Here is a 16,839-nt window from a genome sequence, read left to right as displayed (position 1 = left end):
TTGATAATATGATTCATGTTTTTGATTGAGCTCCTCATTTTTCATATTTTTAAGAGATTTTTCTTTCACTTAATTCTGGCTTTTCTCTTCTAGGTCGTTTGTCTCATTCATTCCTATGTTCAACCTTATTATACATTAGGGATATTTTTTTGTAATTTTATAATAAATCAGGCAGTATGACTAAGAGGAAGAGCCTGGAGAAGATGAATCACCATGCAATTTTGAGTAACTTATTCTCCCTCTGCTTAAAATGGACAAGTATGTATCCTTTATTGTGGGGAACAGTTAAGAGTTGGCATTTACAGGTACTATGAAATGTGCTATGTAAATATAACACCAGTTTATACAACATATCTTAGGTGAAAACACTTAGCATAGATACTGTGTTGGACATGATTGTTTTTGCATATTTTAATATAAACTTGTCAGCCTGACAATACTGTACCTTTACTTACAGTTTTTCTCAGTTGCTTTGGTGCATTTCTCACAACAGACTTAACATTTGCATAACAGCGAGTGCATTTCTCAAAACACTTAGTGCAAATGGCAAAACATCATGAATGACCAGGAAAAGCAGGTAACCTCTTCAAAATCCTTAATCCATGCCTCAAAAGCAAGTATTTACATCGCTGAATATGTCAGTGCCATCAAAATGCCAAGTCCATGAATCATTGTCCACGGACATGACAGCCAAAATGTAAAGTCATGTTATCAATATAAAATTGGCACAATCTAAACATTTTCTGATGCACAAAACATCTGAATGACAAGGGCAGGAAACATAAAAATACAAAACACCGATTGCGGGAGATTGATTCAAGAAGAATATTTTATTGATTGCACAGGTATATGGTGACATACCATGCACTGCACTTGGAGTCTAGCAAAAAATGCATTTCAATACTTTATGCATAAAATATGAAATGAAGGAAAAAAAAATTACAACATCGAAAACAATATATACATACTGAAACTCTAAATGCTCTCTTGCTGCTGATCCTGTATATTGGGTCACATGTTGTCATCCACATCACAACGGATATCTTCCTTTGCAATGCAGTATGGAAAGAACCTCCTAGAATGTCTTATCCAGCCTCTGCAGGCGTCTGCTGTTATATCCCCACACGCAGCTTCCATGGCAGCAAGCAGTTTCATTTGTGTATGTGGGTTACTCTCATATACCTTCCACCTCCAAGCTGAGAAGAACTCCTCAATTGGGTTGAGGAATGGGGAATATGGAGGTAGGAATTCTATCAGCATCCTGGGGTGGTTGGCAAACCATTGTCTGAATAGGTTGGAGTGATGGAAACTCACATTATCACAAATGATCACATACTGTGGTACATTTTCTTGACCAATCTCCTCTTCAGGAATGAGATCCCTGTAGAGGGTGTTCAAGAAGGTCAGCAGATGTTGGGTGTTGTATGGCCCCACAAGAGGAATATGAGTGTGGACCCCATTGTCCGAAATAGCCGCACACATAGTGATGTTCCCACCCCGCTGGCCTGGCACATCAACAGTAGCTCTCTGTCCAATCAGATTACGCCCACGTCTTCTTCCTTTGGCTAAGCTGAAGCCAGCCTCATCCATGTATATGAAAATATGTGGTGGTTCACTTGATTCCAGGTCCATTATACGCTGTATCAAACAAGATACTACAGTAAGTTTGATGTAAAATGCATTTTCATTTTGGAGACAATAGAGTCAAATCTAACATATTCATGTTGCTTTCACAACGGTAGCAAATGTGTCAAGGTGAAATCAACTGTACTGCATGTCGATATACAATGTTGGACCATTTTCTGTACAGTAGATTACAGTTCCAGTATTACTGTACATGTTCAGTCTTACCTGCACATACTGGTACCGACGTTCCTTCACTTCTTCACTATTCCTTTCAAATGGTACATAGTATAACTGCTTCATACTCATTTGGTTTCTCCTCAGCACTCTGTCATAGTTGAGATGCTGACAGACTGGACATTCTCAAACACATCGTTGTCAGCAATAATGGCAGTTTGTATTTCCTTGAGTCTTATGGCATTATTTGCTATGACCATAGCACAAATAGCCTCTTCCTGTCAAGGGGTGCAAATAGGCCCCCTGCCACCTCTTCCAGGAATTCTTGAAGTCCTATGTGTCACAGTAAAAATACAACACTGAATGGACAACAGTAACATACATATTGTCTAGTGTGAACTATTGTAAATATATGACATACTGTAACATTATAAAAGTAATACACAAATACAGAGTAAAATCGTTGATTTACACACCTGTTCTCTCTGCGAAATGTCTGAACAATCGAGGATACGGTTGTTCTCCCCAAATTTGGCTGCACCCTTTGACCTAACATGGTCCACAATTGTGGCCCTTATTTCATCAGAAACTGACCTATGTGTTGAACCTCTTCTGTTTTGTCTCCTTACACCACACACCCCTACTCTTCTTGGTCTGGGCTGTTGGCCCTGTTCATTTTTTTGCTGTTCTTCCATTTTCAGGTTGTCCTTCCTTGATGTGCTTCCATGCTGCATTGTGCCTTGTCTTTATATGCTTGCCAGCTGCAGGTTCAGGAGCAATTTTAGGGGACTGCTCAGTGATTAGTTGCTTGATTGATCTAAGATCTCACACCTGCCCCGAATAATGTGTCACCTGAGAGCAATTTAAGGTGGTGCAGGAATCATTAGTATTGTGAATACAAACCAAAAAATGTTTTGTAGAAACCTATAAAATACACTTGACAGCCAATGATATCTTGTTGAACACTTTTGACTGCAATGACTTACACAATGAAAAAATGACAAGTTTGTCTGGAGTGTAAGACTATGCAAAAGAGGGCTACACAATGCATTTTGATCATCATGACATAAGCAACCGCTGATGCATGATATAGCTGAGACTTGCACATAAGCATCTGCCTGAGTGAACTAAAGCAATTGCAAAATGACGAAAACACTCAGAAATTGCTGTTATGATGTGCACAACTGACTAAAGGTTGTGGGAATTGAACGAGCAGTTTTGAGAACTGCAATTCTGTTGTGAGAAATGCACCAAAGCAACTGAGAAAAACTGTAATCTGCTTTCTGTATCTGCTCTATAAATGCAGGGGACATGCATGCTGCTTCACCATTACATTCATAATTTACATGCTGATTTCTCCTTTTAAGCTATTATTAAATCCTTTACACAAAATACTTTCTCCTCTAAACTTGTCCAGTTTGGAATCATGAGGCTGGAACCTATCCTGGCATCACTGAACATAAGACAGAAACCACCACAGAATGGAGTAACACAGTCCATCTCCAAATATACTCGCACACATGCCAACACTAACTCATACTGTGCCAATTTACTGTCACTAGTTAGCCTAAAATGCACATGTTAGGATGTGAGAGGAAATAGCAGGGTACCCTGTGGAAAAATCAACACACACACACAGAAGAACATGCAAACCCTACACAGTTGATTCAGAAAATTGAAAGGGCAAAAGGAGAACTCTTAATTTTCTCCCTATGTCTGTGGAGGCCTTCTACAGTTACTGTATAACTTTAATCCACCAAATTCCAAAGTCATTCTTCTAGGCTAATATGTGAGTGTAGAGTGCTCCTGTATGAGTGACTTAGAGTTTGTGGGTAACTTTGCTTTGACATAGCATGTCATGAAAATCCAACTGTAATATATAATTCTCAAACCTTCCTAATACAAAGTGTTATGTTTCAGTCAGGGTCTCATCCCAGGTTAAAATGTGTTTTTTTATTTTAAATATTTTGTTCTTTCATGAATAGTGTTTTGTGTGTTTTGTAAACTGTTTTTCAATTGCTCGACAAAATGCTGAGATCCTGCCACACAAAAATGGGCTGCAGGCCTCTAAAAACCAAAAGCCAGACCTGATTCCATTACTGGTTTGCATGCAAAGAGCAGGCCTCGATCCTATAGACAGCTTAGCCCCAAACACAAAAAGGCAGGCATGCATCGTGTGTTTTCTCCTCAAACTGAAGGCGAGGGGGTGTTTCTAGGTAAGTTACAATCAATTTACTGACATTGTTTCTTTGTTAACTCTGTTTACTGAGCAGTAGTTGTGTTAATAGTATAGCAATTTGTACAGTATATTTAACAATTTAGAAGGATCATCATGCAGTATATGGAAAATAGATTCAACATTTATTTACATTATACATTATTATTTACATTTATGCTGTATGTTGTGCTTGTTCTTCTTTTGACTCCTCCCATTAGGGGTCGCCACAGCCCATATCAAGTATCTATCTATCTATCTATCTATCTATCTATCTATCTATCTATCTATCTATCTATCTATCTATCTATCTATCTATCTATCTATCTATCTTCCTGTCCTCTGCATCTTGCTCTGTCACACCCACCATCTGCATGTCCTTTCTCACCACATCCATAAATCTCCTCTTAGGACGTCCTCTTCATCTCTTGCTTGGCAACTCCATCCCTAGCATCCTTTTCCCAATATACCCAGCACATCTACTCTGCACATGTCTAAACCAAGACAATCTTGCCTCTCTGGCATTGTCAGTGTGGCAAGGATGAAAAGGATTAGGAACAAGTGCTACTCCTCGTCACACCCAATGCAACTCTTAGCATCTTTAACCCTGCCACCTCCAGCTTTTTGTCAGTGCCACTGTCTCCAGCCGATATAAAATAACTGGTCTCACTATGGTCTTGTAGACCTTCCCTTATTCTCTTGCTGGTACCAGTCTCCTCCACCCAATCCACCCTGCCTGCACGCTCTTCTTCACCTCTCTTCCACATTCTCCGTTACTCTGTACTGTTGATGCCAAGTATTTAAACTCATCCACCTTCACCAACTCTAATCCCTGCATCCTCACCATTCCACTGACCTCCCTGTCATTTGCACACATATATTCTGTCTTGTTTCTACTGACCTTCATTCCTCTCCTCTCTCGAGCATATCTCCACCTCTCCTGGGTCTTCTCAACTTGCTCCCTACTATCTTTACAGATCACAATGTCATCCACAAACATCATAGTCCACAGGAACTCCTGTCTAATCTCATCTGTCAACCTGTCCATCACCACTGAAAATAAGAAAGGGCTCAGAGCTGATTCCTGATATAATCCCACCTCCACGTTGAATGCATCTGTCACTCCTACTTCAGACCTCACCACTGTCACACTTCCCTTGTACATATCCTGTACCACTCTTACATACTTCTCCATAACTACCAACTTCTTCATACAATACATAAATCCTTTCTAAGCACATTGTCATATGCTTTCTCCAAGTCAACACACAATGTAGTCCCTTCTGACCTTCTCTATACTTATCCATAAACGCCCTCAGAGCAAACATCACATCTGTAGTGTTCTTTCCTGGCATGAAACCATACTGCTGCTCGCTAATCATCACCTCAATTCTAAACCTAGCTTCTACTACTCTTTCCCATATCTTCATGCTGAGACTCATGAATTGTATCCTTCTGTAATTACTGCAGTTCTGCATATCACCCTTATTCTTAAAAATTGGTATCAGTACACTTCTCCACTCCCTGGGTATCCCCTCACTTTCAAAGATTGCATTAATTAAACAATCTGGTTAAAAACTTTACTGCCATCTCTCCTAAACACCTTCATGCTTCCACTGGTATGTCATCTGGACAAACAGCCTTCCCACTGTTCAACCTTTTCATAGCTGTCCTTACTTCCTCCTTGAAAACCTGTTGCACTTCCTGGTTCACTATCTCCACATCATCCAACCTTCTCTCTCTGTCATTCTTTTCATTCATCAACCTTTCAAAGTATTCTTTCCATCTGTTCAACATGCTCTCCTCGCTTTTGAGTATATTTCCATCATTATCTTTTATTACCCTAACCTGTTGCTCTGTCTAGCCAATAGGTACAGGTCCACCTTAGTGTCCAACCTCTCATACAACTCATCATACGCCTTATCTTTAGTCTTCACCACCTCTGCTTTCACCATACGTCCTATCTCCTTCTACTCCTGTCTTCTTTCTTCATATTTCTGACTATTCCACTTCTTCTTCGCTAAGCTTTTCTTCTGTATACTCTCCTGTACTTCACCCTTCCCACCACCAGGTTTCCTTGTCCTCCTTCTTCTGTCCATCTGTCACACCTAGCATCTTTCTAGCTGTCTTCCTTACCACTTCTGTTGTAGTTGTCCAGCTATCCGGGTGTGGCGGAAGTGCTGCAGTTAAGGGCTCAGCAGTAGCTGCAGCACCCCCTGGCGACACCCACACACAACCCAACAGGGCTGCACCAAACGCCAGCTTCCATGGAGCCCTGCAGGAGTCCGAGGCACAGCTGCAACCCGGGGGAGGCTGCCACCTAGCACTCCAGGGGAAGATAATGCCCTGGATACGTTCCCTCTCCCGGTCCTTCCAGCATAGAGGTGTCCTGGCCGGGCAAGGACCCTGCCTGTACGCCACACAATCATGACCATATAAACTGGGTCCTGAAATTTGAACTCAGGATACTGAATCTGTTAGGTAGCAGTGCTAAACGTTTGCTTTTCAATTTCAATAATATCCCATGTGTAACTAATTTGCAGAGCAATCTTAACCAAGTAGTTTTGACTGCCTTAATATATCTAAAGAAATGAACTCTGTCCTCAAATTCCATACAGATTAAAGAGAGGAAAACAGAAAAAAAAGCATAAAATGCTGTTGCTGATTTCAATTCAAGTTTTGTAGTTAGAGTGAAGTAACTGGAAAATACTAGACAGGCATGGTGAAATTGTGCAAACACCACAGAGATTGTGATCAGACTAAGAATATAAGATATATAATGTCGAGGGATGTGTGGTATCTGTCCTGGCAGAACTGGGCACAAGATAGGAATTAGTCTTAGTCCTTGCCAAATTACCTGTCTATTTCAAGGAAACTGCAAAATGTGAACTTCAAAAAAGTAAACACAAAGCTGTGCTAGCGTTATCAATCATTCCCTCTGCTACAGTATCAACTCACCTCATTGGACATATATAAAACAAGTGAGATGTCAATTTATATTAAATAAAATGTAAAGTGTAAATACTCAGATTTGTTCATGATTACTTGAGTTTGTTGAAAGAAGTGAATAAAATAACGTGTTGATTGCTGAGAGCAGAGAATCTTTCTGCCTTTACCTGCAGTTTGAGGAAACACAAGACTTACAAAAAAAACTCTGTTGATTTAGGTCAAACATATAAACTGCTTATTGTGCTTTTTGTCATGCATACAGTAAGCAGCACTTTTATCAAATCTCGCCTCAAAATGTGCATGCCTACGCAAACAAAAAAAATAATTTGTGCTTTGTTTATCCACACTTATGCTTCCAAAACACTGTTGTGAAAGAATGCTGAAGTAAACCTTCCTCTTTTTTCTCAGCTAGTTCAGTTGGCATCTCTAAATAACTGTTAATGTGTGCCCTGTGACAGACTGATGTCAGAGGGGGACACTTTTACATTTTTTTGTGCACTGGGTGGTTCCATTAGGCACCCACTGTTGGGACTGGGGGGTGAGAAGTTAAAAGGCTATCTGTACTCATTAATGGTATTTGCTGTCCTGCAAGGGAATCACTGCTTTGAAGTTTGGCCTTAGAGAATATCTGTATTTACCTGGCTTGGAAATATTGGTTTCTAATCAGCATATCTGTACTTATTAATGTTTGGTAACAATACATTTTGTTAACTTGTGTTTTTATTAATTGTTAAACCCAGGCAATTTAGATGTGCCATTGATTAAACTGTTTGTCCAGGACTGACAACAGAGGGGTGAAGTAAATATAAACTGCTGGCCAGCAGAAGGCAGGAGGGAGAGTCCACAGGAAACGCTGCCAAGACACTCGGAGAGGGCACAGGGGCTCGCAGGCAGACAAGGGTACCTGGCTGGCACGACGTGAGGCACAAGGACGGCAACATTTACTTCCAGGTAGGAAGAGACAGCTCCACAAGGAGACGCCAGTTGTGGGTCCAGCGAAAGAGGGAAGCCGCATGAGAGGACCAAGCGAAGCTGACAGATGAGAAATGAGGCGTGCCTAGGTCCCAGCCACACAAGGAGCCCAGAGTGGAAGAAAAAGGAACAACGAAGAGACGCTGACAGGGAGTCAACAATATGACACAACTTCTGCCGGGAAACAGAGTGCATCCATGAACAATTAAGTGTTGGGGTAACACAGTGCCCAAACTGGACTCTGCACCACTAAAGGTTATATCCTCCAATTCTTGTTTTTACGGACTTTGAGTGTGGACTGTGTATTTTCCTTTTAAAAAAAGGAAATTAATTCCTGATATGTTTATGTTCTGTTATGTTCATTTGTCTTTTTAATGTACCTTATATTGTCTTGTACAATAGAACTTACTGTTGCCTTTTTCTGAAATTACTATTGTGTCTTTCATTGTGTGTTTACTCACCGCCCAATTTAAAGAAACCTGTGTGCTATTATTGGTAAATTTCAGGAGTTCCCAGTCTCTTAATAAAACTGGATGGCGTAGTCGGATATTTTAATGGTGTCTAAGTTAGATTACCTATAAGTGTGACCAGACACCTGTGACACTATCATGACACCATGGTTTAAAAACCAAATTGTACCAAATGAATCCAGGATCCCTGAAATGGATAAGACCTGTTCAGAATTCAGATTCATATACAGTGTATTATAAAGTTGTTGAACCTTCCTTATTTTGGAATACCTGTCCCTGTACATCCCTAATAGTAATCTCAGATAGTGAACTCAATGTTCTTAAAATTAAAGCATAATAGAACTAGTCAGGCAGCCCTTTGCTTTTAATCACCAAAACTATACTATGTCAGGCTAGTATAGATGAACATTTTCAAACACATAAAAACACACGTTTGGCCTTGTCATGATTTAAAATACTGTACATTTACTGTTAAAGATTAAAATTAATGCATCATAATTGCATATTTTAAGTTTTATGTGTCAGGTATTTCAGGTACTAATAATTTCTTTTCTTTTGTCTTTCCTAACTCCTGCAGTGGCATTTTTTAGCACCTTCAACTGGCCTAAGTACTCGGCAGCTAGCTTTGGTGCTGGAAAATATAAGAAGAACTGGTTATGATGAGGCTTGCAGGCTAAATTTTATAAAATATTTCATCAAAGGTAGATATTAATGACAGTGGAATGCCAAGGCAATGCTTAGCTGTTTTTTTTGGCCTTGAAATCCATGAAAGTTTATTTTCTCTAGTATTCATGCTGACTGCAGTTTTTATTTTGCAGGCCATCTGACTGTAGCATAAATTAATCAAATTGGACACTGAGTAATCCCATTATAACCATTAAAGACCCAACACTGCCTGAATTCATTTATATGTTATAGGGATTTTTGTTTTACTGTTTGTAAAGCACTTTGAGATACACTCTTTTTAAAAATCTTTGTATATAATACGCTACCATGGCTGTTCATTTGTCTGTCCAGGATTTTAAATCACCTGTAGCTTGCAAACCGCTTGTCCTATTGACCTGAAATTTGGTACACGTATACTACGTGACATCTACTATCCGCTGTCAGGGTGATAACTGACCTCCAAGGTTATTCCTCTTTTTATTTTATTTGATTGTAGAATCAACTCTCGGCAGCAGCCAGCAGGGCTGTTTTCATCCCTACCACCTCCTCTCCTACCTCTTCATATCATAAATCATTCTTGAGGCAGATTGAAGACTTAAGTGCTAGCTTAAATGAAAAATAAAAAAAAAACGTACTAACTAATTGCAACACAAACACTGACTTAATCAGTTTTAACACGAAAAGATGCCGATGAAAGGAGAGAAGAAGCGGGATGCTAGGGTACAGAAAAGAAGAGCTGCTCAGGAAGCAGCAAGCGCATCAACCTCTGAGCAAACAAATGCTAAACCTACAGAGAAAGAGTATGAAAACTATGAATGCTCAAGTCAAGTGTATTCACTGCACGTTATTGTGCAGTACACCGTTACTGGGGTGTTATAAATGTTGTTATTGTATAAAACCATAATGGAGTCTTACCATGGTATGGGACTGAGAATGTGAAAGAACAAAGTGAAGTAAACTTCGCTCACTAACCTATCAGAAGGAAACTGCTAATGTTGGGAATTGGAGATAAAAACATGGCAAAAGCATGTAGTGTCTACAAAAAATCCATAAAGGCAGGCCAGGACCTTCACAGACTCATCTTCATATGGATTTATCCCTTCCAGTCAGCAAATACTACTTTCAGGCTTTAGCCTACACCAACCAAAAAATTGGCAGCAGGCTTTAAAAGCTCAAATTATACATATTCCAAAAACATACTAAAATGCCGTTCAAGAGAGCAAATTACCAGAAATGACTGGTTTAAATAGACAAATGCAAACAGTGTATCTTTAAAAAAAGAATTTATTTAAATGAGCAAAAAGAGAAAAAAATGGAAAAAGACAAAAATATACAGTATGCCAAATTCTACAAACCAGTAATCAAAAATCCAACAACAAAACTGAAAAATCCACAAAATCGGAAAAACAGAAGAAAACAATACTTACTATAATGAATTCCAATAAGACTCAATGACAAGGAGTCTCATTTATCTCAGGCATGATATTATGGTGGCTCCTCCTCTTGGGGTTCCTCCCACAGAACACTAGCAACATACGAACATTTAAAAAGATAATACATCCATCCATTATCCGCTATATCCTAACTACGGGGTCACGGGGGTCTGCTGGAGACAATCCCAGCCAACACAGGGCGAAAGGCAGGAAACAAAAACCCTGGGCAGGGCGCGCGCGCGCGCGCACACACGCACACACACCCCCACACACCAAGCACACGCTAGGGACAATTTAGAAACGCCAATCCACCTAACTTGCATGTCTTTGGACTGTGGGAGGAAATCAGAGTACCTGGAGGAAACCCATGAAGACACGGGGAGAACATGCAAACTCCACGCAGGGAGGACCTGGGAAGCGAACCCAGGTCTCCTTACTGCGAGGCAGCAGCGTTACCCACTGCACCACCGTGCTGCCAGACAATACATGAATACCAAATAATAAACAAATATAACACAAAGTACATTAATACATAAAAATTATTTAAAAATAACAAAAACAATAAAAAAAAAACACACATACACCAGGGAATAGACCCTAGTTAAAACATGAGAAGCTAAAGACTTTCAAGTTTTCGTAGACTATAATGAGCATTATAAGTAGTATAATTCACATATACCATATAAGTGTGTAATGTAAACTATTCATTTATTTTTATTTTCATTATTTACTTGTCTAATATGAGTTCTAAAATCTACTTTTCAGATTGTTCTATTACTCACTTATGTTTAGTTTATTTTTTGTTTACTGTCTTTATGAGTTTATTTTTTACTACATCTTTAAATCAGTAATTTCAGTGTCTTAGTAAGAGTATAAGAGCATAATTTTTTCAGTAACTTATTAGACACTGTTATTGGAAAGGAAACACTGTGTTCCAAGGTGTGTCTTGATGTGTCAGAAGATTCAAAAGTGTCTGATCTTATCCTCATTTAGGGGGTAGGGTTATACATGGTGCAAATGGAAGGAAGAAAGAGAGAAAGTTACATATATCCTATTTTATGCCCATATGCTGTTCTGAAAATTTGCTGAAAACATTGGAAGCAATAGATGTAATATATTGAAGAAGGCTTAAAAATGGAAGATATGTTGTTTTTTCTTTTCCTATCTTAAAAGCTGAACTCTAAAATGCAAAAAATTACATAATATTGATCATTCTTTAAAGTTAATAAAATGGAATGGTAAAGGTGCCAACCATGCAAGTGTTGATTTTTACAAAAAAATAGATGTTATAGAAATTTTTATATTTAATTAAAGTAAGTAATATATTAAGTAACAGACCACTTTTCAGATATAAACTTGATTACTTTGTAGGAATATAGCCATATAGCCTAGTGCATGATGAAGTAAAGATAACAAACCAGTACTAATGATCATTGACATAACAAGTTGATTGAACCACACTAATAACTGAAACAAAAACCTTTGTAAACATAATCAGGATGGGTCAAGGACAACCAAACTTAGAGGAGAAGGTGTTGCAGATGTGACAGTCAAATCATCAATTCTTACACCAGAATATAAGTAAGCACAGCACAAACACACAAGGTGGTTATCCTGCATCAGCAAGATCTTGTCCTAAAATTTCACAGCAGACAGGAGATTTGGCATCTGCTCTCCAGGGGATTCTGAACAAGCATAAGGAAACAGGCATGGCTGCGGGTAAGAAATGCATTGGTTTGAAATCAGAAAAAAATGCAGCACTGCAATCAGCTCTAAACTTATAGAAACCACTGGAACCCAAGTACACCACAGATATTTTGTCAGAAATTTTTTATTTTATGGAGTAGTTAAATAGATAGCACTTTTTCTGTCCCCAAGGGGAAAGTTTCGCTTTTTACAAAAGGTCTTTAAATAAATAAATACATAAATAAATAAATAATACACACATTATGGTCTGAACACACACCAGAATGACTAATAAAGAACTAAAATAAAAAGAAAACATCTGACTTGGCAGACTCAGCTACAGTGAGGCATTATGCAGATGTATAGCTGTTGGTATGAAGGAGCCACAATATTGTTTGTTGACGCAATTCTACTGAATAATTTGTTGGCTAAAAGTCCTCCGTGTTAGTGTGTCAGAGAGTGGATGTTCAGCATTGTTCATAATGGCACTCAGTTTTGTTTTATTTCTCTCTTTTGCTACTACCTCCAAGGGAGCCAGAGTATGTTTTGTAACTGAGCCTGCCCATTTAATTAACGGGTTGATTTGCTGGACCTCTCTTGAAGTTATGTTACCAGCCCAGCGCACCACAGTGTAGAAAATTGCAGTGGTCATCACAGAGTTATAGAAGATGTGAATGATGTCACATCCCACACTAAAGGAATGCAGGCTCCTAAGAAAAAAGAGCTCACTCTGTCCACTAGAACCACTATTTGTTATGAGAGGTCAAGTAAGTATTTTTAATGATAGGCTTAGATTCAACAGCTATCTTGATTCTGGTTTGTCTTGTTAGGCTTACCTTTTGTTTTCCCTCATTGGCACTTGGGTAATTAGCCACTCTTACAGCTATTCCAGAGTTTCAGGGTCATAGCCGGGGTTCACTTCCTTAGATGAATGAGAGCTGATCACTCAGCATCTTGTTGTAGACTTGTAAACACAAACTTCATTGCTGCTGTTGTTCTTTTACTGTTGGATTTGAGGTTTCTACTCATGCCATGCTCCTATATCAAGTTCCATGGTGGTGTCTTAGTTTTTGTTTGCTCACAGCAACCACTTATTGAAGGCAGATGGTTACATTCAGCTGCTTTAGGGCTGCTTAGGTGAAACAAGCTCTTCTAAACACTTCAATATGTTGCAAATTAGATTCCTGTTTTTGTTTAGGAGTCAATTGAGCTTTATTAGTGTTTGACACCATCAGTATTTGTTTTGCTTTTTCCCTGCACCTCTTGGTTTATTAGTTTCTCATGCTGCTCTTGAAATGTTTCCTTTACCCTTGTATGATGCAACAGCGATCTTCGCATTTGTCAAATGTGGTAGGCACACCTTAATATAAAAAAGAAAGAATGAAATTGAACAATAGATAATTAAAATAATAAATTAAAAAAAATATATATTTAAGAGAAAAACACATTTTCCAGAAAATTTAATGGATTGAATAATTGTATGCTGTTTAGGAAATCTGCTTTAGAATGCTATGTGTTGTATCAACATGAAAATTAGGTTCTTTCTTAATTTCACACTAATAATATGACACAAACCTGATCAGAAAAAAATATATACACATCATTTAGAATTCTGTACTTCCAAGCAGTCACTAAATGTGGAAATTACATTCCCTTTGTGCTGTTTAAAAGTTCTGCAATACTGTTTTCCAGACCGCTGTGTTTTGCTTTGAGATCTCACAGATTGATTATTTGAAACATGGAAACTATCTGTTTTCAAAATCTTTTCAATGTCTTCAAACATATGTTCAAAAATTGCACCTTTGAAGATCCAAGCACCAAATAAGAAGTCTGGAAAATGTTGCCTGTGTTTTTGACTAACTTGAATATGAGCCCCATACGGGTAAGGTTATGGCTGAACTTCTGGATACTGCTTAAACAAATTCAGATCTTTTAATATGTCGCCAAATATAGAATGGAATGGCTGCTTAGAATTCTTCTTGTTTTGATTTGAAGATGACCAATTCTCAATTTGATTGTAGTTTTTCCTTCATTTTTTCATCTAACGGTGTTTCATATGTCAATATCCATCCATCCATTATCCAACCCGCCAAATCCGTACAAAGGGTCACGGGGGTCTGCTGGAGCCAATCCCAGCCAACACAGGGCACAAGGCAGGAACCAATCCCGGGCAGGGTGCCAACCCACCGCAGGACACATACAAACACACCCACACACCAAGCACACACTAGGGCCAATTTAGAATCGCCAATCCACCTAACCTGCATGTCTTTGGACTGTGGGAGGAAACCGGAGCGCCCAGAGGAAACCCACACAGACACGGGGAGAACATGCAAACTCCACGCAGGGAGGACCCAGGAAGCGAACCCAGGTCCCCAGGTCTCCCAACTGTGAGGCAGCAGCGCTACCCACTGTGCCACCATGCCACCCTATGTCAATATAATGAAGATTAAAAAAAAATAAATATAAGTATGTTGTTTTAATCAAACTTTTAAGAGCAGCACATTCCTAATACACTATCAATGCAAAACATTATAGTTCTAAAAAATCAAAACTTTTAGCATACTGAGCTGAACCAATATATCTGAATTTATATTATTATATTATATTAAAGTGGAAAATGATGTGTGTGAAGTGATCTAAAGTAAATGCAAATATAAAACACAAAATAATTGATCACGCAAGTATTTACCCCCTTTAATATGACTGTTATATCTTAGCCAGGCTTCCTTCCCTGGCTGGGGTTCAAAGTCTTGTTTTATGTCTATTTAGTTCAATTTTGAGTCATGCAGTATGTTAATATTCCTTTTGTTTACTGCCTTCTTTGTTTTAATTGACTGTGCTATGTTCCATGTCCTTTGTGGGTGGTCCCCCAAGAGGTGTGGCAACCTGCTAATCATTGCTAGCAACTGCCCACCACCCTATAATCCAGAAGGTCTTGCACTGTTCCTGGCACTTTATTTTGAATGTGCTAGGGAGCGGGTGAGGGTTTTTGCTGTGGTTTTGCTACTTTGCTTTATTGGATGTTGCTCTGTTTTTTACTTTGCCTTTGGATTGCATTTTGGGACCTGTTCATTTTAGATTGCATTTTTGATAATAAATATTTTGTTTTATATATAAATAGTCTATGTGGCCCTTTTTGTATCTAGTCAGAATTTTTAATGGGAAATCCCCGCTAGTGGGCATTTTTGGAAGTGCTTTTGCGACTTGCATGCTTTGTGACACCAGACCATAACAATGACACATCTAAAATTATCACTGGTGTCCAGTTGGTTTTAGAAGTCACACCAAGGGGTTCTAACTAATTGTAATATAATGCACCTGCATCTGGAAGCTCCAGTTTATGGTTAGCCAGTATTTTGGCCTAACTTACTCAATGAAAAAACAAAAGCACATTCCAAGAAACTCCATGAAAAGGTGATTGAAAAGCACAAGATACAAGATGGATACTAAAGATTATCTACGTAAGTCATTGAATATCCAGTCATTAAGACATGGAAAGGGTATTGTTCAAGTGTAAATCTGCCATCCACAAAAAAAAGTGATTGTGCAAGAGGACAACTAGTAAGGGAGGCCACCAAGAGACCGATCATAACTCTGAAGGATTTACAAGCTGCAGTGGGTAAGATTCTAGGGGCTGTGCAGACAACAATTGTTGACCGAGTGCAAGAGAAGCCCAATGTTAAAAAAAACGTACATGATATTTTGGCTAGAAGGCATATGGGAGACTCTGAAGTCAGCTGGAAGAAGGTCTGATGAGACCAAAACTGGACTTTTTGGCCATCATACTAAATGCCATGTTTGGTGTAAGCGAAACACTGCACATTATCACAAACGAACCATCCCTACAGTAAAACATGGTGGTGGCACAGCATCTTGCTGTAGGGTTGCTTCTCTGCAGCAGGCCATGGAAAGTTTGTGAGGTAGAATGAATGCATAAAAATATGGTGAAATCCTGGAGGAAAACCACATATAGGCTGCAAGATACTTGAGCCTTGGGAGAAGATTTATTTTTAGCCAAGACAACGACCCCTAGCAAAAAGCCAACATTGCTCAGGGATGGTTTAAAAACAATAAAGTCAATGTCCTGGAGGAGTTGCTGAGTCCCAATCTCAGATCTCAGTTCAATTCAGAATTTGTGGCTGGGCTTGAAAAACACTGTTCACTCATGATCTCCATGCATCTTGACAGAGCTTCAGCAGTTTTGTAAAGAAGAATCAAAAAACACTGACTTGAAGGGGGTGATCGGTTAATTTGTCTTTTGAATTTGTAATTAATTTAGACTACTTTGCAGAGATCTGTCTTCCTTTTGACATTAAAGAATTTTTTTCTATTGATGAGTGTGAAAAAATCCAAATTAAATTCAATATGACTCAAAATTGTATAATAAAATGTGAAAATTTCCAAGGTGGTGAATAATTTTAATAGGCCCAATAAATTGCACTGAAGTAAACTGTCCATGTGACCATGTATATTTACCGTATATACCATTTAAGTTCTCCCGCAGATAAGTGGAGACTTGATTTTACCGTATAATTTCCTGTGTTTTATAATGTCAGTCGTATAAGTCGAAAGCAGAAAACTCCCGCTGTTGGTCCAAGAGATTATGATATGCTAACGCCCACCTGAGAGAGTAACCACGGAGCAC

This window comes from Erpetoichthys calabaricus, chromosome 1, assembly GCF_900747795.2.
Source record: "Erpetoichthys calabaricus chromosome 1, fErpCal1.3, whole genome shotgun sequence".
NCBI classification, from domain to species: Eukaryota; Metazoa; Chordata; class Cladistia; order Polypteriformes; family Polypteridae; genus Erpetoichthys; species Erpetoichthys calabaricus.
The sequence above is the reverse complement of the archived record's forward strand: the minus strand, read 5'-3'. Positions refer to the sequence as shown.